This window comes from Callospermophilus lateralis, chromosome 4, assembly GCF_048772815.1.
Source record: "Callospermophilus lateralis isolate mCalLat2 chromosome 4, mCalLat2.hap1, whole genome shotgun sequence".
NCBI classification, from domain to species: Eukaryota; Metazoa; Chordata; class Mammalia; order Rodentia; family Sciuridae; genus Callospermophilus; species Callospermophilus lateralis.
Window position 1 is genome coordinate 131,409,436 of NC_135308.1, and position 26,757 is coordinate 131,436,192.

Below are 26,757 nucleotides of genomic sequence, written 5' to 3' on the forward strand. Positions count from 1 at the left end.
CAAGAGCTGTCCAATGTAACCTTTCTTTGTCACTCACCTACCAAAGGACAAAGAACTCTAAAGATGGTGATTTAGCTTATCTTCATTTACAATTATTATTTTGTAATAATTAGAGAGTGAATATTAGATGAAGTAGTTTGTCCTTTAGAAATTAGATCAAGATGCTGAAGTTAACCTTCAGATGGTGACCTTTGCTCCTTGCCAACTTTGTCTATTTATACTGGTTGTTTTCAAGGTTAATGACATTGTTTCCACTATGCTGTTAGTTTTCTAAGATAAATCAATTCTTAAGTGATAGAACTTTAGTACACATTTTTCACATTAGGAGCCATTCTGACCATGTACTTCACAATTTAATTATTGTGAAAAAAATTGTATTAAAGTGTCATTAAATGACACCTTTGAATATTTTCTCTACACCTTCACATTTAGGTCATCAAAAGACTTAAAAATTTGGACTAAAAAATGAAAAAGCACACAGAATAATAACAATAATCTGCTTATCTTTGTATCCAAGACTGGAAAGAAAATTGTTTTACATGTATTTATTTAGACTGTGTGTGTGCATATGCATATGTGCATATATATTTTTGTGGAAGAAAATAAGACAAGGGCTGGGGATGTGGCTCAAGCGGTAGCGTGCTATCCTGGCATGCGTGCGGCCCGGGTTCGATCCTCAGCACCACATACCAACAAAGATGTTGTGTCCACTGAGAACTAAAAAATAAAAAATATATATAAAAAAATTCTCTCCCTCTCTCTCTCTCAAAAAAAGAAAAAAAGAAAATAAGACAAAATGCCCTATCTATAAAGAATTTGTGCATGCTCAGGTAAATGGTAATAGAAAGAATGGTGTATTGAAATATTCCTGTAAGTTCTAATTTCTTCATGGATAAATATTTAATATTTAAGGAACTTGGGAATAATGTATGATTTATGATTTCAATAGTGAGGCCAATTCTTGCCTACCACAACATATGACAACACTCCATATTCCCACTGTGAAATGGAAAAAAACACAATTTTTATTATAAGGTCATAAGTATTAAATTACTTTTTAAATTTCATATAATCTTAGTGTAAAACTGAGAACTAAAGTCAAGTATTAGCTTCAGTAATCTACGTCTTTGGGGGACATGTTCCAGGACTAGAAAATTTCTTAAAAATCATTAGGGATATTTCATTGTATCTTTAAATGAATTATGAAAAGTTAAAAAGTCATTCTGGGATCTATCTTAAGAAGTTATTTTCCTGAGTAGATTGTCAGGTCATCATCATAATACTTTGGTTTAATCGTACTATATATACGATTTTTAAAAAATCTAACAAAACCTAACTGGGAATTCTCAGTTTATTTATTTTCTCTGAACACTGAAAACTAAGAATAAAAATATCTGCAAAAGGTGTTCTTGAATCTATTCATTATAAATATCCTTTTTATAAACAATATTTTAGGGAATATATTATTTGAACAAGAAATTTACCAGCTAGGAATTCAAGCACAATGATTCTGCCCCCAAAGAACAACTGTAATCACAATATATAAGCGTCAGTACTGACAATTGCCTTAAGGTTTCTTCAAGCACTTTATTCTTCATAACAAATCAAAGTCTAAATTAAATATATTGGTTAGCATAGAAATTCATATAAACTTTTAGAAATTAAAATACAGATTTAAATCCATACCTCATAAAGTTTAGCTATCTTTCTTTTGTGTTACAGTCTATCATTTTACATTCAAATTATCCTGATATCAAAAAGTCCTGCTGTTTTGCCTTTCTCCAATAGAAAAAGGAACTAACAATAGAAATGTTCAATGATGAAACCATGGTTACGTTTGAAGAAGTTCTTTTGCATTTGTCAGAGACTCTATATATTTGTGTTGTATCCTTCATTTGAGGCATATTCTAGAAATTTAAAGGAGCCTTAGTAAAATGAGAGCTAGGACTGCAGAGGAGCATCTACTAAACAATAATGAAGGCTCCAAAAAAAAAAAAAAAAAACAGTAGAAAGTATAGCCTTTCATTTAACACATGTAAAGTAGCATCTTGCTAAAATCACTATATGTTTCATTTTTTCCAGGGAAGTGGGTGGAAGTCAGCATTGTGGATTCTGGAATCAAGCTTATCAAGATAATGTTTTGAAGCTAGTGAATTAGTCCTTTAGAGTTCTCTGAGCTTAGTGCTTCTCCACAATCCAATCACATGTATATAGCCAGAAAGTCACTACTCTAGTTCATGGGTGTACACTTTCCAATTCCCTTTTGGAGTTGAAGTTCTCCCCTGACACTGGATCTACATGGCTCTATCCTGACACTCAGTCTGCATGGCTCTTGACCTAGGATGGAGCATTGCTATGGGGCAGGAGTTCCTGCTGACAAGCTCTGCATTTTAATGTCTTCACCATTATCAGTCACTTCCTGTTCCCAAGCACCCTTTCTCCTGCATCCCCACTTTAGCACAGATGTCCTCCTCCACACCAATGAATTTCCCTGAATTCTTCACACGTGGCATCACCTGCAATGGGACATTTCACTTAATATGGTGTTGAAACCTTGAATCAATTGTTCTACATAGTGTGTCCTACGAATATATCTTTCAAGTTACTTTTTCTTGCCTTTTTAAATTTCATGCCATGGCAATTAAATGAAGATGAACAAAAAGCCACTTTACATTACAATAAAAATTTATTTATTTCCATGTTAAGTCATCAAAATTCATATTGAAATGAACACTTCAAAATCAAATAACATGCATTTGAATTAAAAAGGAATGAGCTACAATTCATATTATACAAAACATCTAGTCTGTAAAAAGGATAATTAAAACATTAACTTAATTGACTGCTTTTACTAGAATACGCTACTTGAACACTAAAGGACTATTTAGTCAAAAAGAGGGTTTGGGGCCAGAATATGTAGTTTCATCATTATCAAACTTTATGGCAAATAAAAATAAAGGTTCAGCCTCACAAAACCCATCTTGCATGTTTTCTCTCTAATAGTTATGTTTTGAAAAACAATTACTTTAATTATCAGAATATCAAAATATCAATAAAACATTTGTACAGGTCTTTATAGTTTACAAAGAGCTTTCAGATATGGGAAGTTAGTATACTAACAATGCTATATTTATATACTATGGTATATACCAGTTCCACCTCTACCCACAGTTTACTTTCATTTATCTGCAGTCAACTATGGTCCAAAAATGAATAATTATAGAAATAAATAATTCACAAGTTTTAAAATGCATGGCATTTATGAATAGTATGATGAAATTTCATACCATCCTGCTGTCCTATCTGGAACAGGGACCATCCCTCTCTCTAGCATTACCAACACTGTTTATGCTACCTGCCCATCAGTCACATTTCAGTTGTCAGATTGACTGTCAGATTGCTTGGGTTTAAATGATAGGGGTTTTATTTTTTTGCTTTACTTAATAGTGGTCCCAAAGCATAAAATAGTAATTCTGGCAGTTTGAATACTACAAATGGACACCACAAGGTGCTTCCTTTTAGTGAAAAGCTGAAAACTTTCAGCATAAGAAAGAAAAACATTATATAGTAAGGTTGTTAAGATCAACAGTTTGAGTGAATCTTCTATTCATAAAAATTATAAAAAAGCAAAAAGAAATTTGTGCTAGATTTTCTGCCACTCCTTAAACTGCAAAAGTTATGACCATAATACATGATAATAGCTTAGTGAAGATGAAAAAACAGCATTAAATTTGTGTGTATCTCTCTCTCTCTCTCTCTTTCTCTCTCTCTCTCTCTATCTATATATCTATATATATATATATATATATATATGAATGAGCTACACACATATATAGGATATATAAAATACACACACACATACACACACACACATACACAGAGAGAGAGAGAGAGAGAGAGAGAGAGAGAGAGAGAGAGAATGAAATTATATATAGAGAGAGAAAATCATAGTGTATATTCGGGTTGGTGCTGTCCACGATGCCAGGCTTCCACTGGGGGAAATTAATATATCAGATGGACAAAAACAAGGAAAACATGCTGTTCCATCCATTTATATCATTCTACCTTTCCTTGAAATTATTTTTAGTAATTTAATAATTAAACAGAAATGACACAAAAAATTTGAATTCATTGTAGACACATATAATTCAAAAATTGTTCTTGATCTTAACATGTATGCAGATATGTTATCTTTAATGTACTTTGTTTAACTACATGAGAAAAACTTCCATTCCACATTACAAGTTTCTCATCATTGAAAATAAAAATAAGCTAAATAATTTAAAAATCAATGTAATGGGTAATAAACTTTCATTTAAAATATTCATATATTTGGGGTAAAAAGTAATATTAACTGGAATATATTATTAATAGTCAATATTGATAAACTTCTTTGAAAGAATGGGATGTCTAAGTCTATTCAATTTGTCTCTGTGAATACATTCAATGTTGTATCTCATTCAGTTTCCCATGCAGTGATGGATATAAAGATAAAGACTGATGTTTTTATTGTTACACAATGATGAAGTCGCATTCCTATCATAGAACTTAGGGTTTCATATTTTTAGGTTTTTACTAGAGTCACTACATCATGTGACATAATAATAAAGAAGTTATTTTTATCAGTAATAGCATAGAAAGAGATATTGATTTCTTTCCAGTACTGGCATAAATAATGAACAGAGAGAATGACACAGCCAAATGTAATCAATGAAGTAAATCTGTGCTGAGTTACATTGTTATGTAAAAGGCAAAGTAATGACAGAATTGGAAAGTTTTTAAACTGGTGCATTCTTTCATTATATCTTTACGAAGCAGTTTTATTAGTTTTCAAGCCTAAAAATGACAGCAATAATTGTTTTTCAAACCTAGATGACTTTTAAAAGTTCTCATCCAGAAACCATAAAAATAATTATAAAGTATTTTTATTTCTATAAAAACATTTGGGTTCTAATTTCATAGAGATTCAGGATGATAAATGAAAGCTTATTATTTTGTGATTGAATTATATTTATCTGAACTCTTTAATAAATTCTCAGTTATAGTTTCCATGAATATTTTGCATCTCCAAGGATGATCACTCAATTTCCACTTGAAAATTCTGACCTAATTATCACAGCATTTCATAAAACTTAAAACCCATTACTGCCATGATCAACCTTCTTAATATTTTCTCCTTTATTTAATGCATTTTATAATGAAATTCATTTCAAACTATTGAAAGCTTGTCTTCATAACTTATTATTTTATCCCTTCTTAATAAGTTTTTCCCTGATATTTCTAATTCCTGTTAGTTCTGATTTAGTTTGTTTCACACAAGTACAAATGAACTTTTTATAGAGTATTACCTTGGTTTCAAACATATGCCTGTGTTCAGGAGCTCTCTCCATGCTGTTTTATTGATCTTCTCTCCTTTTTTATATTATAGACCTCTTCTTTTCTTTTGAATCATTATTACAAACATGCAAACCTACTTAAGTCTCACTCATCTTTTAAAACTCCTGTGATGACCCAACACTGTATGATTACTTCTCTACACCTTTTCTTACTTATGACCAACCTGAAACATTAACTGTAAAATTTCCATCTGAAAAGTACCATTAATTTCATAACCTATCAACATTTTCTGAATAAGTCAACTTTGAACTTCACATTGCTCTGCCACATAGGCACCTAGCAGAATTCCTCTACTATGTGCTCTCAAAAACATTTGGCACTATTTTAATAAGCCCCATTTATTTGAATTCTCTCTTCCTTTGGCTTTTCTGAAACTATATTTTCTGACTTTATCCCTAATCTAATAAGTGTGTTCCTTGGTTTACTCAGAAGTGTCTTTGATTATATGGTGTCACACATCTAGTTTTCTATTTGTCCATAATTTTTCACTTTTTTAATAAAATTCAACTATTGACTCCTGCATTAGAGGTAGCAGGATTTATTTGAGAAATCGCTACTTCAAATTTTTCAAATTCTCTTATGATTTTGCCTAGCATATAAAAAACATTTGCAATAAAGAAAAGTTTAATTTCAATAATACATTAAGCATTATGATGATAATATTAGCATATTAAAATATCCTTGGATATAGTATCATGTAGACTGTAGATTAAATTTATACTTAAAGCAGAACAGAGAAAAAGATGGAAATATCATGGCGAGGCTCTAGTTAAGCATTACTCCAATGCTCTCCCCAAATATAATTTTTAAGCTCTCAAAAATACAATAGTTATGGAAAAAATATAAAAAATATACAATAGTTATGGGAAATATAAAAAATATAAAAAATATCCTGAATCATATAATGCTTTTAATAAATTTATAAATAAATTTATTAAAAGCATTAATTTTATTATTAAATTTAATAAATTTAATAATAAAATTTTTATTTTCAGAGAATTTTTATTTGAACTTTGTCTGTACTAGATGTTTTTTCTATCTCCTACAAACACATACACACTCCTATACACAGTAAAAGTCTTCCTACTATCTACCTTGTTTGAGGCTTATTACTACCGATTGCCTGAAGCTAGAAGAGATGAATCATCTACTCTAGACACATACTTCTGAAAAATATTTACTTTCTTGTCAGCACCATTAGTATATAAATTGTGTCTTACGTGGCTCATAAGGGTTGATGATGAGCAATACAACTTTGTGCACTTGCTCATCTGTCCTTGAGCACATGATGTGCAAGTCTCTTTAAATACTCATAAAATACTTGTTATTCTTAATGTCTTAGAATTCTGGAAACTCCAATCTCTTTCTGCAAAGACTTATGTAACCACATCGTGCTAAACTATTGCATTCAAGTGGTTGGGTTCAAATGTAGAGGAAAGATTTACTGTATTTTTTTTTTTTTTATTAACCAGAATCTTTGACACCCTATCTCAAACACTTCAATCTGCTTTAAATCCAGATTCTTTATGCTTCCAATTCTTTTCTTACCAAGAGATATAATTATTATTAACAAACTTCTTGTATTTCTGTTCATCTAATATCTCTAAAACTGATTTATCAATAGGAAAATTGTCTGTTTTTAAAAAAAATGTAACACAATGCAAATACCTCAGACTGGGCACCACGGCACACACCTTTAATCCCAGAAGCACGAGAGGCTGAGGCAAAACGACTGAGAGTTCAAAGCCAGCCTCAGCAATTTAGAGAGGCCCTAAGTAACTCAGAGAGACCATGTCTCCAAATAAAATACTTAAAAAAGGGCTGGGGAATATGGCTCAGTGGTAAAGCATCCCTGGGTTGAATTCCTAATACCAAAAAAAAAAAAAAAAAAAAAAAAAGGAAATAACAGTAATGTGACCATTTGTCAAATTTTGAAAAAAATACATGTATTTGGAAATTTAGGAAACGTGGTCAAAAAAATATAAAAATATATGTTTGCACTTTAACAACTGTAAAGTATTAAGCAAATGCAGAATAATACAGGTATGATTTTTACTTTTGGGGGGCACTAGAATTTATGTCTTTTGTGTACCTGTTAAGGTAGGAGGCTGAGAGTGAGGAAAGAGGTTCGCTGTTAGGAAGAACAAATCCTGAGATGCTTTCTGTGGATATTATACAACCTTGTGAAACAGCTTAGATGAAGCCCCCCGTGCCTTCCCTCCACTCTGCAGCTATGCTACATGCTTCAGTTGCCACAACCTTCTTGGTCTTGTTTTATTAAATTCAACACTAGCGCCAGGGTGTGAAGTTGCTAGGGAAATAATTTGAAAAGATACTTATTCATAGCCCCAGTTGGTTTTCTCTGGATTAATAAGTAGCTTGATGCAATTTAATTCATTTCAAATCAATGATGCTACCAATCTTTCTGTGGAAGAAAATTATGCTTATCTCTGTTTAACATTTGGCGAGCGAATTACCTATTTGTACTGTTCGTTCCCCTCAGTCCATAAAGGCTTTTAACTCCAATGTAAACAGTATTATCTGCCTGTACAATTCTAGCCTTTAACATGTTACATTTTTTTGCAATAACTTTCTAATGTCCAATAGCCATTCTGGTTGTATTAAGGAGTCTGCTATCAAGAGGACCTGCCTAAGACAATGATTTCACTTAGCTGTTGGGTAAGCTAAATTCACCAGCTCATAAATGTCACTGAGTCTTTCACATGAGCTTTTAAAATTCTCCAGCACTGATTAACCTCATCAGTCATTTGGAAAAATCATATACTATTTTGTACTGATTTTTTTTCCTATTCGATATATTTCCAACTGTATTCCATATTACTTAGAGGGCAGAGAACTTGAATATTTCTTTTGATATTGAGTTCATTTAAATTATGTGTGCTGTGTTCTGAGAACATTATATGTGTCCCATCCCTAATTATGCTGCAACTCATTCTAGGAATCATTAGTATTGACTTAAATAAGGGAAACGAAGTCACACAGAGCTGTTTAACTTGTCTATGTCCTCACTCCTGATAAGCGACAAAGCCAGGATTCAAACTAAAGACCCTCAGCTCCAAAACCCCTTCTCTCCATATACTGCCTCCTGGTAACTCGTGTTAGTTTTTGATGGTATTTGACACCAAAAGCGAGAAATTATTAACAAGATGATGAAAGTAAAACTTCTGAGGTTGCTGCTGCTTTTTCTGCTTGATTTGCTTGATTGTTCGAGTCAGTGGGAGAAGGAAAGAGAAATCATAAAGCAGATAGCAGGAAAAGTGTTCAACAGAACTGGGCATACTGCATGTTGCTTCTTTCTGGTGTTTTCCCTGATTCATCAAAATATCCAGAAACAGTAACAACCCTCCAGTATTTATAAGGTAACTGATGGGATTTACAAAGAGAATTGTGAGCCTATCATCCACATTCATTCCAGGCTAATGGGAGAAGGAAGAAATTCTTCATCCTACCTCCCTAAGTGTTGAAACTCTGCTGAATGACTTTTTCATCAAGAGGTGCCACTGCCTGCTGGGAATTGCAGGTGGTCTTTTGTCCTGGGCATAGGGAAGGCAGCATGTGCAAAGAATTTCCCTAACATAAAAGGATTTCTCAATAAATGTTCCCTATATGTCTGTTGATCACTTTGCCTGATTTCACTAGGAAAAAAAAAATTAGAAAAAAATAGTCCCTCCACCCTCTGTCAACAGGGTAGACTTTTTTTTTCTTTTTCATTCTAGAAGGTGATAAACAAGCATTTCATTGTTTAAAAAGGACTCTTTTAGTATTCAGCTCCTCTTCTACTTAATCAGTCCTTGACAGCCAGTCAAAGACAAATACTAATTTTGGGGTAGGAGTTCCCACGGAAATTGAGTTATCTGTCATTTTATAAAATTTCTGAATTAACAACATACAAAGTCCATGACTTTGAAAATCTATGTACAAAATATAAACAAAGTATCCCGTCTAGATCCAGTTTTTATACTCAGAATCTCTGTAGAAATCATCTCAACCCTTTTTCACCTGCAGGGGCATTAACATTCCACCCCATTAGATCAATTCTCATCTGAAATAATAATAGCATAGAATCTGTGTTAGATACGTTTGGCATATGTACAAAAATATAGATGTCTTAAAATTCTTTTGATAGAAATTGGAAGATAGGAACAGTCTATCAGGGAGAATAGTCAGTGAATGTTATCAGTTTCTAATTCCACAGGACAGAAAACAATAGTACTCAAGTAGGAGAAGAAAATCTAATGGTAACTATACTAAAGTAATTTGCAAATATAAGTTATAGCACTCATAGTGCTTCTAGATAGTGAAAAATTCACTTTTATTCAGAAAGAAATGTCAATATTAAAGACAGGTAGTTAACACTATTAACATTTATTCTTGCCCATATTCATTCTGTTGGATCTAATAAAAAAAAGGCATGTTCTCCGCATCTCCCAAATGCTGTTATCAACAGGATAAACAAGGGTGCATAGCTAAAGTAGGTCGAATTAGGGAAAAAAATCTGCTTTTTAAATAGAAGACAATAAATGACCATCTATATTACCAGTGTAAATCTGGAGAACAATATGAATATGTTGTAGCCAAAAGGGGAAAAAAATGGACTAGCCCAATTAAGATGCATTTTGGATAATTCTCATATGTCCACAATTTAAAGAATTATAGCAGGTGGGAAATATGATATCACTTTATTTGTATTAAAAATGTGTTTCTATAGAACTATATCCACATATGTTTTAGTCAGCTATTTCTCCACTGGGTTTTAAAGACCTAACCAAAACAACTGTAGAGGAGGAAAGTTCATTTGAGGGGTCTTGGTTTTAGAGGTCTTAGTCCATAGAAAGCCAGGTCCATTCCTTAGGGCTCATGGCAGAAGAGTGTGGCAGAAAGAAGCAGCTCACATCATGATCAGAAAGCAGAGAGAGACTCTATGCACCAGATAAAAATATATACCCCAAAGCCACACCCCAATTCCCACCTCCTCTAGCCAAACCCTGCATTTCAATTACCACTCAATTAATCCCTTTGGAGATTAATTCACTGATTAGGTTCAGGGTATAACCCAATCATTTCTCCTCCAAACCTTCTTGCATTGTCTCATATATGAGCTTTAGGGGGACATCTCACATCCAAACCATAACAACATATGAATTAAAAATCATAAAGAAAATTTAGAAAAAATCCACCAAAGTTAGGGGAAACATTCTAAAGAACTGGGTTAAATTTTTCCTGAAACAAATGTCACAAAGTATAATGAATGATTTTTTTTTTCTGTCATTAACTGAAAATGCAAATAAAAAATACCATGTAAATCATACTGTGCAGATATAAGTTAGAACCTCACATACATGGATTTAATGGGCTCCTCTTGATTGACATCTCCCTTCTGCCCATTATGAAACACTCCTAGAATTTTTGTACACCTCCCCTCACTGCAGACACAATTCTAGGCAGCTGAAGCAATACAGACTTTACTGAAAATAGGGATTCATTGTAACCACACAGCAGAAATCAATGAAAAATCTTTCTAAATACCTGTTTCATCTTCTTTTGTTTTCCACACCATGCATTCAAAACTACAATTTTTAACCTCTGCAATTTACAGACTTGCAAATTTCCTCAGTCCTGTCACAAAAATCAGTAAGTAAAACATGTTCCTTATAAAGCCTTGAAGCTTAAAATAACAATTTTTTGCTTATTATAACTACAGTGTTTTTATTCATAAATGAAATAATTTCTGGAAAATAAAACATGTTTGAGGATTAGAACAGGAGAGTAAAAATATTTTTTAGGACAGATTTATGGAAACGTATGGGTGCAGTCTAGTCAAACACCCTTACCTAAAAAACAAAAACAAAACAAAAGGTTACTAAGAAACACTAATGAATTAGACCCCAAATCTCTTATTGAAATTTTTATTGAGTTCTTCTACATGGTGGCAATATCTCTCCATTTTCAATAAGAGTTTAATAAAATTTATTTATAAAAGGAAAGTATTTGTAGCATAAAGCCAAGATTCAGACTGGTGATATTTGTCACACATACATCTAAAAGAGAACATTTGGCCAGGCACAGTGACATGTATACGCAGTCCCTGCTACTCAGGATGCTGAATTAGGAGGATTGCTTGAGCCCAAAGTTTTGAGGCTAGCCTAGACAACACAGCAAGATAATGACTCTAAATAAATAGAAGAGAATTTTCAATTATTTTTAGTGCATTATAATTATATATAATATTGGAGTTCATTTTGACATAATCATACAATGGATTATAATTTGGTTCATTTCAGTCCCTAGTACTTCTCCTTTACCTCCCCTCTTCCCTCCCTCTGTTCCTTTTCCACTATTTAAATGGTATTTCTCCTATTTATTTATAGTTTCTTAAATACATACACACACACACGTATAAAGGTACAATTGACTACAGAAGATTAATATGTGTACAGAGGATAGTTTGGTAAAATTAAAAATTTTAATAAGAAAATAATAGATAACACTTTTTTAAAAGTAGAGAAATGATGTATGCACAAGTTCTTCATGAAAGAGAAACCTCAAATGACCTTTAAGCCTATGAAGAGTTACCCACATCATCAGTTGTTATTTGAATTTGGACTGTCCCCCAAAGACTCATGTGCTCTGCGGCTGGGCTTTGGGGAACTGATCAGCTCATGAGAACTTTGACCATATCAGAGGATCAATCCATTGATAAATAGCTACTGGAAGGTGGCACCTAGTTGAAAGAAGTAGAGCCAAAAGGTTCCCTTCCCTCCCCTCCCCTCCCCTCCCCTCCCCTGCCCCCTCCTCCTCCTCCTCTACCTCCTTCTCTTCTCCTCCCCCCCACTCACTCTCCCCCCTTCCTCCCTCCCTCTCCATATCTTTCTCCCTCTATTTCCTGACTGCCATGAGCTGATCAGTTTTCCTCCACCACACCCTTGTGCCATGATGTTCTGCTTCTCCTCAGGCCCAAAGTTATGGAACCAGTCATCCATGAAGTAAACTTCTGAAGCTGTGAGCCAAAATAAATCCTTCTTCCTCTAAGTTGTTCTTGTAAGGTATTTTAGTCAAAGCAATGAAAAGCTAACAAAAAAAATCATGAAGGAAAAGCAAATTTTAAAACAACAATGACTTACCTTTCTACACTCAAAAGAATGCCTTAAGAAGGAGCTAAGAATGCACCACGCTGAGGAGAAAAAGTAGCAATTTGTACGGGCAAACACTGCTGGTGGAGCATGGATTGGTATAATCTCCTTGGAAAATGGTTTGGCAGCATCTAACAAAGCTGACTATGATCACGTCCTGAATGTCTGCAGTTCCTCTCCCAGGTAGACATACGATAAAAAAGGTGAGCACAAATGTATAATATAAGCTCAATGCTACATATTTGTAGCAGCATTTATAAGAACTCCAAACTGGAGTGAACACGAATTGTAGAGTAATGAAAAAGAACAAATCACACCTACACACAATAACCCAAATAAATCTTAGATGCGCTATGTTGAGCAAAAGAACTCGTGCTGTATGAGTTCATTTCTATAAAATACAAAAAAAAAAAAAAAAACTCAACAAATATAACCGTATTATACAAGTCAGAATAGTGTTTATCTCTGGAGGACAGCACTGGAAGGAGGGAGGAGGGCAGCTTCTAAAAGTACTTAATCTTTATTATATTTTTATATTGGTTATAGTTACATGAGGGCACTTAGCTTTTAAAAATTATTCATATAGAACCTTTATGACTTTAATATGTTTTTGTGTGTTTGGCTTTAAAAGTTTTTAATAAATGAATTCAATGATCTTTTGAATTTCTTTTCAGTCTTATAAGTTCAAATTTCCAACAAACACAGACAAAGTCCATGGATTTATTATCCTGTGTACAAGATGCATACACTTATTCACATTACCATTGGCAATGTGTGACAATTTATCACTGACTTTGTTTATCTAATTTCTGGTATCCAAGGAGGAGAACCTCTGTTATCATTGCGTTTCCCACCTCCCTCTCCTCCTGCTCTTCTTCGTCCTCTTTCTCCCCTTCTTCTCTTTCCTTCTCATCCTTCTTCTCCTTTTTTTCTCCTTTTCACTTTCCTTAAAAGAATATCAAGCATAGTGTAAATACATCCAGGATATAAAACATGATATAACATTTTTAAGTATGTCACATATTTTAAGTCATTAAAGATGAAAAACTATGTACACAGAGACAGAAAGTCTGTCTTTTTTGTCATTTCTGTTTTGCAATATTTGTGACTAGTATATAACATTCGGGATAGAGGCATCAAGAAATAAAGATTATCAAAATTACATTTTGTTTTATCAAAAATATCAGGATGTTGGGCTGGGATTGTGGCTCAAGCGGTAATGCGCTTGCCTGGCATGCGCAGGGTGCTGGGTTCGATCCTCAGCACCATATAAAAACAAAATAAAGATGTTGTGTCCACTGAAAACTAAAAAATAAATATTAAAAAATTCTCTCTCTCTCCAAAAAGAAATTAAAAAAATAATATCAGGATGTGGGGTGTCAGGTAATTTATGGAAAATAAATACAATATGCTACAATAGTATAGAGCACTTATTCCACAAACTCAATTTCTTTTATGGGACCACCCTTGTGGTACATTAATCTATGTCCATGCTGATGAAGGGAACAGTGTTGTCACACCTCTTCAAGAGACACATGTGCATTGTAGAGTGAATGTGAGTTGTCAGATTGTCCATGGTGGAACTCTTGCGAAAAAAACGAAGGTATTCAGTCAAGGAGGCAAATTTGACTCAAATTGTGGAACACTTCACAGCCAATGTTATAAGGAAATTGTACTTTAAAAAATATATAAAGCTATTTAATGATGAGCAAAGATAAAAAATCAAAGAACTAACCTTAAGGATATTTATTGTGGTATCAAATGTTAAATTTATTGATATAAAGAAAGACTGACCATTCTTAAAATCACAAATTTTACAGGAAGGGGAAAAGGTATCATTCTTAATCCTTCCTTAAAAAATGTCATTGTTTTAAAAACAAATAGCACAGAATTTTCAAAGCAACATCCTAAAAGCTATAATTTGATGATAGAAGAATTAGATTGATGTTTCCCCTTCATCATCATATCATTTGGAAATCCTAAACCTGATTCCAATATTATGATCTAAACAGTATGTAAAGAGCCAATTAAGGCAGACACAACATTAAAAAACCCTGGTATGCAAGTGTTCTCTTAGGCTTATTGGAGAGATTGCAGAAAGTTTTATTCCACACACAGACTCCCCAAAACAAAAACTTTTCAGCTATGACTTTGGGGAATATTGCACTATTTCTGATACCTTATAGACTTCTCAGTTGTCTATAGCCTCATATGAAAAATAAAAATTTTACTCACAGAGGAAGCACACAATATATAATTTTTCTCCCAAATTATTAAACCAAAATCCCCCCAGTGGCAGAGAAAGATCACCCCTAAAGTATGTAGAAGTATAAACCAAAATAACTTTGCCAAAGGATATAATTTCTTAATATTATTATTACATTTGATCTAAAAATTAATTAGATTTTTTACCTCTTTTTAGACAAAATATTTTTTTTTACAGTAGCAATGTGCCAATTAAAAATATTCAGCATCCCAGGCCATTTCCCATTCTTGGGAAACCTTGCATCCCTTTCAGCTTCAACATGCTATAAGAAGTCTAGTAGTTGCGGATTTGCCTGGAGCATTGACAAGAGGCTTGGAAGTAGAGCAGTCACGTTGAGCTGAGGATTCCTGCACAAATGTGCACAAAGATTAACCTAGTGCTGGTCATGGTGGCACACGCCTGTAATCCCAGCGGCTCAGGAGGCTGAGACAGAAGGATGCGTTCAAAGCCCGCCTCAGCAACTGTGAGGCTCTAAGCAACTCAATGAGACCCTGTCTCTAAATAAAATACAAGATAGGGCTGAGGATGTGGCTCAGTGGTTGAGTACTCCTGAGTTCAATCCCCGGTGTTCCCCCTAAAAAGAATAACCTAGTAAGAATAAAGAAAATCTATTATCTACAAGGAGTCTGAGTGTTGCTAGCACTGTGGCTGCCTACTTCTCTATTGCTCTTCAATATAACTTTCTGCAATATTGTATGCTATCGAGCAGAGTAGCCACTAGCCAGATATAATAATAGAGCACTTGAAGTACCACTAGATGAGACTGAGGAATAGATGCTTAATTAAATGTGCTTCTTAATTTAAACTTAAACAGCCCAAAGTGACTAGCATTCACTATATTGGATAGCACAACTTGACTTATACCACTGCTTGGCTAAACTATATGAGCAGATATGTTTAACATGCAATTTGTTGCACAACTAACTAAATACATGATGTTTATATTAGAATTTCAAGTTCTGTCTTTTCCTCTTGACACACACACCTACTCTGAAAATGTTTCCCTTAGAACACATTCAGATCCCACCTTCATGGGACTAAATAACAGATACCTGGGAATCTCTTTTACAGTGGGACACAATAATGAAAACATGAAGTACTAAAGAGAGCTTGATCTACCACAGGCAAGCTCCTTTTAACTACCAGAGATTAGTCTCCCTCTAAATGTAATCAAGCTTTGTCATCAACACCTCACAGTGCAGGCATGCAAACCCTGCAGAAGGGTGTTTGTTTCTGGCAGGTATAGCCTTTCAATCCAAAAGAAAACTGGGGCTCTGCTTGCCCTCAAGTTATATTTTATAAGCTACATGCCTTTCTGTTCTGCTTTCTCTGTCTTCAGTTTGGAACAGGTTACCTATTCTAGTGGAAATCTGCTTTATATTTGGGTGAAAGAGAATGAGTCTGCAGAAATCCCTAACTGGTAGTTATGTTCCAGTATCTCACATTTCTTGATCATTCACCTGAAACAGATAGAGACCAATGAAATAATCACCCCAAAAGAGCAGATGGCTAACTTATGGCATCCAGTAAGCAAGAAGTAGAATATTAAAAAGCCTTGTCCTTGAAGATTGTAAAAACAGAAGCATCTGTGTCTGAGAGTCACAATCTCGACCATAAATATGACTTCTATGAACAGAAAGAGTGAAAACCATCATTGGTGTGATCCTTTCAATCCTAGGGCTGCCAAAGAAGACACAGTCCAATAGAGTTTCCAGGAGAATGTTTACTAGGCATCCTTTGTAAAAAAAAAAAAAAAAAAAAGAAAGAAAAGAAAAAGAAAAAAGAAAAGCAAAAACAAAAAAAAACATGTTTTACTATATTTATGAAGTGGATCATTAATGCCTTTTATTTTAAGCATTGTAGATCCTCCAATGTATGCCCCTTGGTCACATGCATTAGACTCAAGGATGTTTTGTTACTGTGGCTACCACGTCTAAGTCCCATCCTGACTCATCCTCTTTCAATCATCTATGTAGCTAGTTATCCATCTTTTGTGGTTTCTGGTGTTTGTAATCATTTGTTTCATTAAACAGACCTGTTTTCCTATAACAAACAAACTATATGCACATATACATACACACACACACACACACACACACACACACACACACACACATATATATATATACACATACATACATATGGATTTAAGGGTTGCTTATACACAGCTATGGCCTTAATTCATCTGAAGCCAGTTCACTAATTTAGAATCACTTATTTTTCATCACTTGTTCACTTTTATATGCTTACTATGTTAGAAATATTAGGACAAACAAATGTAGAAGTATTTTGGTATGCTTTTAGTTTTTTTTTAAAGCAGAAAGTACTGCAGTCACTAGCTGACTTATGAGAGTGTGATTTTTCCAATAGGCCTCAAAATTCATTGAAGCATACTATTATCAGATTTAAATAGATGAAGAAAAGCATACTGCTCTCTGACTTGTAAATTCTGAATTACTTAATAATGTACTGAAATTTAAAATATACTAAAGATGAAAAGATAATGAGTCAATATAATAAAGCCAAGGAACACATCTGAGCCCAATAAGAAATTTAAAAATTTAATGATTTACTCTAAAGTCTTCCTTAGCTATAAAGTGAACCATAGCTCACTTGGCATCTATTAGTCTCTTAAATATAAGTAAGTGAATACTTACTGAGCATTTATTATATGCTAGACAAAGTACCAATCACTTCACATTTACTGTCTCTTTACTCCTCTTAATCAATTGGTCTAAAAGCAAACATAATCAAGGTAACAATTTATTAGCTTTATGAAGAATTTGTACGATGTTGTAGTTCATGAAAAATGCATTTCATATTAATTCGTGCCATTATTATGGTAAATAATGGCTTCCCAGTGAGGTGGTAAGTGTATTAGAAGTTTAAAGTTACATGCATAAGATTAGCATCTAATATTCACTGTGGGCTCTACCACTGATTTATTTGAGTATATAGCTGTGGTCAAGCCTTTGAAATCATCTCTAACAATTTATTCTGTTAAGTATTGAGAAATTGTATCAAGTAATTGCAAAATAATATATGAATGAGGAGGAAGAAACAAAAGTAGAAAATACTACTGAACCAAAAGCTGTTGATGCAAGATAAGCAGAACAGGACTTCATTATATGTACTCCTTGAAGTTCAATAAAAGAAAGAATAGAAAATGACTCAGAAGCTTTCCAAAGCAAGTGTACTTTTTATCTGGATTTTCATGAAGTAAAGCATGGCAACCAATAGGAATGGATAGAATTTAAGGAATAAAATGGGTAAGAGAAGAAAATCTTACAATCAACTCACAACCACTAAGTTGCTACACAGCACTAGTTTCTACAAAGTAAAATAGATTCAGAAGATGAACATTGCTTGAGGATAAATTATTAATGACCTTCCATATTAATTTGTCTGAAATCATGTATTATCAGACTTTCTCAGGAAGAATGAAAATGATATGTCACAAATGTGTAAATATGAATGTTTTATTTAATATTAGAATTCTTAAATAGGATGTTGGCTCTTGCTTTATGTTGATGACTTACAATTCTCAATGACAGACTCAACTGCCTACACTTTCTTCTCCTCAAATTATCCATGAGTTCACCAGTGTTCCTGTATGCATAGCCATAGAAGCTAGAGCACTGATTTGCCACATTCTGGGAATAGTTCCCTCTGCTACCCCACAGTTGTCCCGGATTCCACATACAGCCAGAGCTGCTCCATATTTTGATGGGTAAAACAAGATGACATTGAAAAGTTGTAAGTCTAAAGTTCACATCCACTCACACTGTACAGTGCCCTCCAAGACACAAGATCTGCCCAGAACTGTAAAACCTGTATTCTTCAGTTTCAGGCCATTACCAATCCCCACAATAGTTTCAACACTTGACCTGGATATTAAGCACCTAGTAATGTAGCCTGGCCAAATGAAGACATTCCCAAACAGGGAATTCAGCTCAAGGATATGGGCTCTATTGTAATTTGGGAAAGTCATTCTGTAGCTAGGAAGAGAACTACTGTTTATTTCTAAATATCCAGCAGGAAAAAAAAATTCCATCCTTCAGAGTTAGAAGTATAGACAAAACAAGAAGGACGAGATCATTTCTTAATCTTGCAGAACCATACTGACTAAAGGCTGCCAGATGGTGGAAATTTGGCAAAGACTTTGCACATCAAATTGTCCTCGAGCTGAAGATTTGGGAGGAGTGTTCTGGAAACATCCAGGTGGAAAGAAGAGGTTCCAAGAAGAAAATGTGCATCTTATCTGTGCTGAACAGTGAAATATTGGGATAGAGTAAGTACTCATTTTTCAAAAGTAAAGAAACTGGTGGTTGTAATAAATGGAAATGATCTGGGATTAATGAAAAGACAAAAGACTACACAAAGATAATGTGGAAATCATCTTAAAGATATAGCAGGAAGTTTATTCTTAAAATACAGTCCTACAAGAAATGCAAGATGGTGTTTAATAGCATTTATTATGTGCTGTCACTAAAATGTAATAAACATGTGCTATCTGAAATAAGAGAGACAAAGGAGAAGAAATAAATGGAGACAGACCAGCATGATTATAACTGTAACTATATGGCAGTTAGAACTTGAATTGAGTTCAAATCCAATGTCCTCAACACCACTTATCAACGCTATTGTTTCACTTAGTCATTTAGCTTTATGAAATCATCAGGTTCTTTAGAGATAACACAGGAAAATTAAAATAAAACTAAAACTTACAAAACAAGCAGATAATGGGGTGGAAAGAGGAAGGGGAAAAGTACTAGGGATTGAGATTTATAAAAATATTTATGTTCATGTATAAATATGGCATAATGAATTCCACTATTATGTATAATTATAAAATAGCAATTAAAATGGGGAAAAAAGGTTGCTGATCATGGTAGCGCATGCCTTTAATCCCAGCAGCTTGGGAGGCTGACACAGGAGAATCTCGAGTTCAAAATCAGCCTCAGCAACTGCAAGAGCAACTTATTTGAGACCCTGTCTCTAAATAAAATACAAAATAGGGCTGGGGATGTGGCTCTGTGGCTGAGTGCCCCTGAGTTCAATCCCCAATACCAAAAAAAAAAAAAAAAAAAAAAAGGAGGTGGGGGAGTACAGGATAATATCTATACTATAGGTTAAAAAATTTTAATAAAAGCTGTAAAAAGAAGATCGATTCTTGACACAACCACAAATTTTATGGTCTTTAAAATAAAATAAAGTTATATTGTTACTTTATACTATGTTCTATAATAATTCCAAGCAGTTTGAAGAATTATCTGTAAAACTGATAACTGCCAAGGGACTAGATGGAGATACAGGTGAATGTGTGTGTGTGTGCCTGTGTGCCTGTGTGTGTGTGTGTGTGTGTGTGTGTGTGATCAATGGGAATGATATGAGCTCAAAATAATAAGTAAACCATGAAAAAGAATCAATCTGAGCACATTATTATTAGGCATGACTACATATTCAAGACATCAAAACCCTCACAAATAACACTGAAGACAAAAATTAGTCTAGAGAAATAGAGTATGTTAGGATAAAAGACATGTTTAACATATGAAGAGTTGCTGAAAAATCAATTTCTGAACTATCTTCTGTTTTTTGGGAAAAAAAACTTGGTAGATAATTTACAGAATAAATATTTATGGACAATAAATTTTCAAAAAATTTTGACCTTATTATCATATTAATTATATGGATTAATATTTTATATAATCATTAAATTCACAAATATTAAAGAATGACAGTGTGGGAGAAGCACACAAATTTGGCAGTGTTAATCCTGCTGGGAGTAAGGCGCAAAACCACCTCAGGGAAGCAATTTCATTTCATGTATATATAAAAAAAAATCTTTAATAATATTACAAACCCTTTGACCTGGTGTGTTCTTTCCTACTGTTCTATCTAAAGGCAATAAAAATTCTGACAAAGATAAATTCACAGATATATTCACTGTGGCATTACTTTTAATAGCGAGATATTGAAAACAACCTATGTGTTTAACATTTGAAAAGTGATTAAATGGTGATTGACATATCCATTTGCTATCTGGGAAGTCAGATTAGGGATAGACTTAAATCCTAATCCTCTTCCTTCTTGTGGCTAGTTTTAAGTCTTTGTTTCCTCAGTGCACAATGGAGTTAATTAGACCCATCTCAGAGTATTTTCACTAAGAGAAAATATGATGTTTTTAAAGTGCTCTGTGCATATCAAGAAATTGAAGTGTTAGCTTAAGAAAAGTTATCAAAATAATGTTTACATGAATCCAATTATAAGAATTGGTCTGAACTTTAATACCCAAGAGTCAGGATAGCATGCTGTTTGTTTCCTTCCAGGTTCCTATCCAGCTCTGCATGTATGCTGAAGGTGCCTTTTTTCATTCCTGTATCTGACTTGAGTTTAGAGACCATATTCCATAAACAGCTGTTTGCCTGGGAGGGAGATGTCATCACAAAGGAGGCTACTTTCCCAAAAATGAAAACAAACTTGCACACAAGTGGCAGTCTTGGGGATGTTGCCCCTAGGGAATCATGAAGAATTGCAAAAGTCTGTATCAGGAAGCACAGTCTGAGTGGACTGAGTAAAGGAGCCCCTTAAGGGGGTAATTCTTTCCCTGGTTTATAAGAACTGGGCCTCCCTGTTTGGTGTGAATAGTGTTATGACAAATAAGATACAGCAGGCTGGAAAACAAAGAAGGATAATCTCAGCTTACACAGGTTTCTCATCCACATGAAAGCAAACATGACTGAACAAAACTGAAAGGGTCAAACCCAGATGTGGAAAGGTAGGGGATTTAAAGCAATTCTAAGCAATTCTTCCAATAAACATTATGAAGAATGAGTATTTAACTTGAGGTTCTACATGCCACAAATAACTTTTCAAGCTTTCTTTTAACTCGTCTAGTATTTACAACATCCCTATGAGCCGGTCTATTTTTCACAGTATTTTATGATGCAGAAAAATAAGACACAAAGATGATAATGTCTTACCCAGAGCCATATACCTCATCTTTGCCCGAGCCAGAATGCAGGCTCTGAGTCTGACTTCAGAGCCTGAGCTCTTAACCAACATGCAACTTTCACCTCCTTAATGACAGTTGTAGTGACAGTAATTCATAGCCACTTTTAAATCTATGCTATGCACTAGGTGCTATACAGAATACCTTAGAAAGCTTATTCCTTCAATCTCACATAATAAACTTCGATGTACATATATTATATTTTATATGACACTTTGGTGACTGATATAAAACCTTGATTTCTCAAACCACTTTGTGATACTTCCTTCCACTGAAAGTGCAGGAAAAACAAAAACATACACCTAAAGATCACAGGCTTTTGAGTGAAGAAAAAAATTGGGAATAAATAAACATCCTTACTTACACATTGAGCTCATAAAATGTAGATGTTGTTTTCTAGAATCCTGACTACCATTTATACAAAGGTTAAAGATCTTTGTGCACTTTCCCAATTACAAAAATTTAAAAAATAAACCATCATATTGAATGTGTAATTTATTGGAACATAAACAGATTGTTCATTCCCTAGCATCTTCAATTACTTATTCTTTATATGATATTATTGTTTTTTTGGGGTGGGGTAGGGGTAAAGTAGTAGGGCTCACCTAAGAATCCTATTAAAATTTTAATATATTACCTGATATAGCGGGGGGGGGGGGCGTTGACTGGTCCAAGGAAATTACCACAAATTTGGTAGCTTAAAACTGCTCAAATTTATTCTCTTATAATTTTGGAGGTCGGGAGTCTGAAATCATTTTCACTGGGTCAAAACCAAGGTGTTGGCATTGCCACGCTCCCTCCAGTTGCAATAGCGACAATCCATTTCCTTGACTCTCCCTGCATCCTGAGCATGATTCCTTATATTTCTTATCCCATGGCTTTTTCCTGCTTTTTTAAAACCAGCAGCACAGTAACTTGTATCAATATCCACTTTGCCTTCTTCTGTATGAAGTCTCCCTCTGCATTCCAATTTGCATTTAGAGCCCATCTGAATAATTTAGGAAAATCTTCCCTTTCAAGAACCTTAATTTAATCATGTCTGCAAAGTCTGTTTTGCTACGTAAATTGTAAAAGTCCACAGAGATGAGAACTTGTTTATCTTCGGGAGCCATTATTCAGTTTGCCACATCTCAGAAGTTTGATACTCTCAGTAACAGCAGAAAGTGAAATACTTGCCAAAGAGGATGTGTGATAAAATAAAGCCACACTCTTTTAAAATACAGTGAGTGATAAACTGCTTTAGTTAGTTCATAATATCACAATAAAATCAGAGTTTGAGCTTACTGTTCCAGGCAAGGGCCCATTGCAGAGTGGAGCAGTCATGATAGTCCTTTCCCACTGTTTCTTGCAATCACAGCAGAAAGATTTCAGACATGTCACTCATTGTAGCAGGCATGGATTTGTAAGAAGAGGATAGGCAAATGAAAAGGGGATACTCTCAAGGGAGAGAGTGGGTTCTCTCAGTGATGAGAAAGATAGAATGTCCCTCTTGTGCTTCAGTTTAATTGGGGGTACCAGGGAATTTTCCAGAGCCCTTTTGACTGACAGCAGGATGACATCAGTGGTTTCAAGTTTCCACAGTTCATTCATTGTAAATGTTTCAGCCAACTTTAGGTCATTCTGGCCCATGCTGACCAGTTCTAGTTGGAACCTGTTTATACAGATTTTATGGTCTGGAGGAAATTATTCTTATCTCTGGGAACTGGTCTGGGTAAAGGTTGTGAGAGTCCCCCAAACCGCCAGGATAACTTATGTTCTTTATATATATATATATATATATATATATATATATTTATATTTATTTATTTATTTATTTATTTATTTATTTATTTTTTAGTTTTCGGCAGACACAACATCTTTGTTTGTATGTGGTGCTGAGGATCGAACCTGGGCTGCACGCATGGCAGGCGAGCGCGCTACCGCTTGAGCCACATCCCCAGCCCACTTATGTTCTTATCAACATTTCAGGCCTGCATTTCTCCTGAAGAACACAGGTGGTTTGCTGAGGAATGTAACATATCCTATTGATTTAAACCAAGTAGGGACCAGGTAAATTGCTTTTTAAAAGAAAACTTGGGGTCAGCACAAAGGGCGCAGTTTATAGCATTAGCTCTTTAATCTCATCTTCTCACCTTTCATGTCTGTCTCTTACCTAACATTAAAAAGTACAAATATGGAGGATTATGAAGCACTGTTCCATCCCCAAGATTATTTTGAATTTTAAATCTTAACTTCAAATATTTACCTTGTGAAAAAATGAAAACTTCCGACACTCCTTGTAGAATATAAAGTATTACAACTGCTTTAGAAAAAAGCCTGGCATTTCCTCAAAAGGTTAAATATAGAGTTACCATATGACCAAGTAATTCCACTCTTAGATATATGCCCAGAAGAAACAAGAAATATGTCCACAAATACATACATAAATGCTCATAGTGGCATCTGATTTAATAAGGAAAAAACAAGCCAATGTCAATCAACTGATGAACTGAAAAATAACATGCAAGACACATACAATGGAATACTTTGTGGCACTGAAATGAAATAAAATGTAAACCATTACAACATGGATGAACCTTGAAAGCATTATGCTAAGTTAAAGAAACCAGTCACAAATGTTCGCATATTAAATAATTCCATTTCAATTAAATGTTTGGAATAGTCGAATACATGAAGACAGAGAGGTACAACTACTGGTTGCCTGAGGTAAGAGGGGTTGGGAAGAAGGGCTCAGGGAACAGAATGTTATTAAGTATGGGGCTTCTTTTAGGGGTCACCAGATGTTATAAAATTTTGGTTGTGGTTGCACAACTCTGTAAATATACTAAAAATGATTGAATTGAATGCCAGTAAATGGCAGAATTGTAAATCATATGGGTTATATTTTTTAAAATCTCTTTTGAAAAGTTTGTCTTGATTTTCATTTACATTAAATACTCAAAGTCAATTATTCCTACAGGTGTATAGAATAAGAATCACTTATAGACCCCAGTCCATCCTGCCACTGGCAGACCCCCACAGGAGCTCAGGCTTGGCCAAGAACCATTTCTGCCTACAGGCAGACAACCACTGGAGCTCAGGCCCAGATCAGACCTGCCTCTCTGACCTGCACAGGAGCCAAGGCCCAGGGTAAGCTTGGGTCTGCCACCCCACCACCACCTGAGAGCCCAGTTGTAACCCACTTCCATCTTGAGACACTGTAGCTTTCCTCATAGCCTTCCCCATGCAGTAGTCTCTACCTTGGGACAACAGACAGGGCCTAGAAGCAGCTACATCTTGGAGCAGGCATCCCAAACCCAGTGTAAGGCCTAGCCTTTTAGTTCTATCTCTGAAAGATGTTGCATCCATCCATCTTGGGGCACCTCCATTGCTAGCTCAAGTTACCTCCTTCTATTGCTACCACTACCTATAGTTGCAGTAGCATAAATACTGGGATACCTACAAGGTCTAGAAGCCCAAGACCAAGATAAGATACAGATAATCTGCACAGATACTACAAGATTATAGGGTAGAAACTGTAAGACCTGATTCACACTGCAAGTAAGGAAATCACATAAACAACATGAAAAAATAAGGGAGGAACATGCCCCAAACAAGCCAGGATACTACAACATCAGAACCCATGGACAGCGTAGTAAATAAAATGTCAGAGAAGAAGTTCAGAATGTTCATAATTAAAATGATCTGTGAATTAAAGAATGACCTAAATGAGCAAATACAGGCAAAAATTGATCACTCCAAAACAGAGATATGAGAGCAAATACAGGCAACCATTAATGACACCAATAAACAATAAGGGAGCTAATACAAGTATACATTGATCACACTAACAATGTGGTAAGGGAGCAAATAAGGTAGCAAAAGATTATGTCAAGAAAGTGAGATTCTGAAAAAAAAATCAGAAATCCTTGAAATGAAGGAAGCAATAAACCAAATTAAAAACTCAATAGAAAGCATCACCAACAGACTAGATCACTTGGAAGACAGGACATCAGATGATGAAGACAAAATATATCAGGAAAATAAAATTGACCACACAGTAAATATGGTAAGAAACCATGAGCAGAACATCTAAGACTTATGGGATAGCATCAAAAAGCCAAATCTAAAAGTTATTGGGATAGAGAAGGGCACAAGGTTCAAACCAAAGGAATGTACAATCTCTTCAGTGAGATAATATCAGAAAATTTCCCAAACATGAAGAATAAATTGGAGAATCAATTACAAGAGGCTTACAAGACACCAAATGTACGCAATTACAACAGATCTACATCAAGGCACATTATAATGAAAATGCTAAGCATGAAAATAAAGGTAAACTCTTAAAGACTGAAAGAGAGAGAAATCAGATCACATATAGGGGGAGACCAATTTGTATCTCAGCAGATTTTTCAAACCACACCCTCAAAGCCAGGAGATCCTGGAATAGTATATATCAAGCTCTGAAAAAAAAAATGGATGCCAATCAAGAATCTTATATTAAGAAAAATTAAGCTTTAGATTTGATGGTGAAATAGAAACCTTCCATGATAAACAAAATTTAAAAGAATTTACAACTAGAAAGCCTACACTATAGGACATCCTCAGGAAAATATTCCATGAAGAGGAATTAAAAAACAACAATGAAAATCAGCAAAGGGTGGTATTACACTAAAGAAAAACTAAGCAAAGGAGAAACTAAGTCAAGTTTAGATACAAAAAATAAACAAAAATGGCTAGGAATAAAAATCATGTCTCAATAATAACCCTGAATGTTAATGGACTAAACTCACTAATCAAAAGACATAGATTGGCAGATTGAATTAAAAAAATAGAACCAACATTATGCTACCTCCGAGAGCCTCATCTCATAGGAAAAGACATCCACAGACTGAAGGTGAAAGGTTTGGAAAAATTATACCACTCACATGGACTGTGGAAGCAAGAAG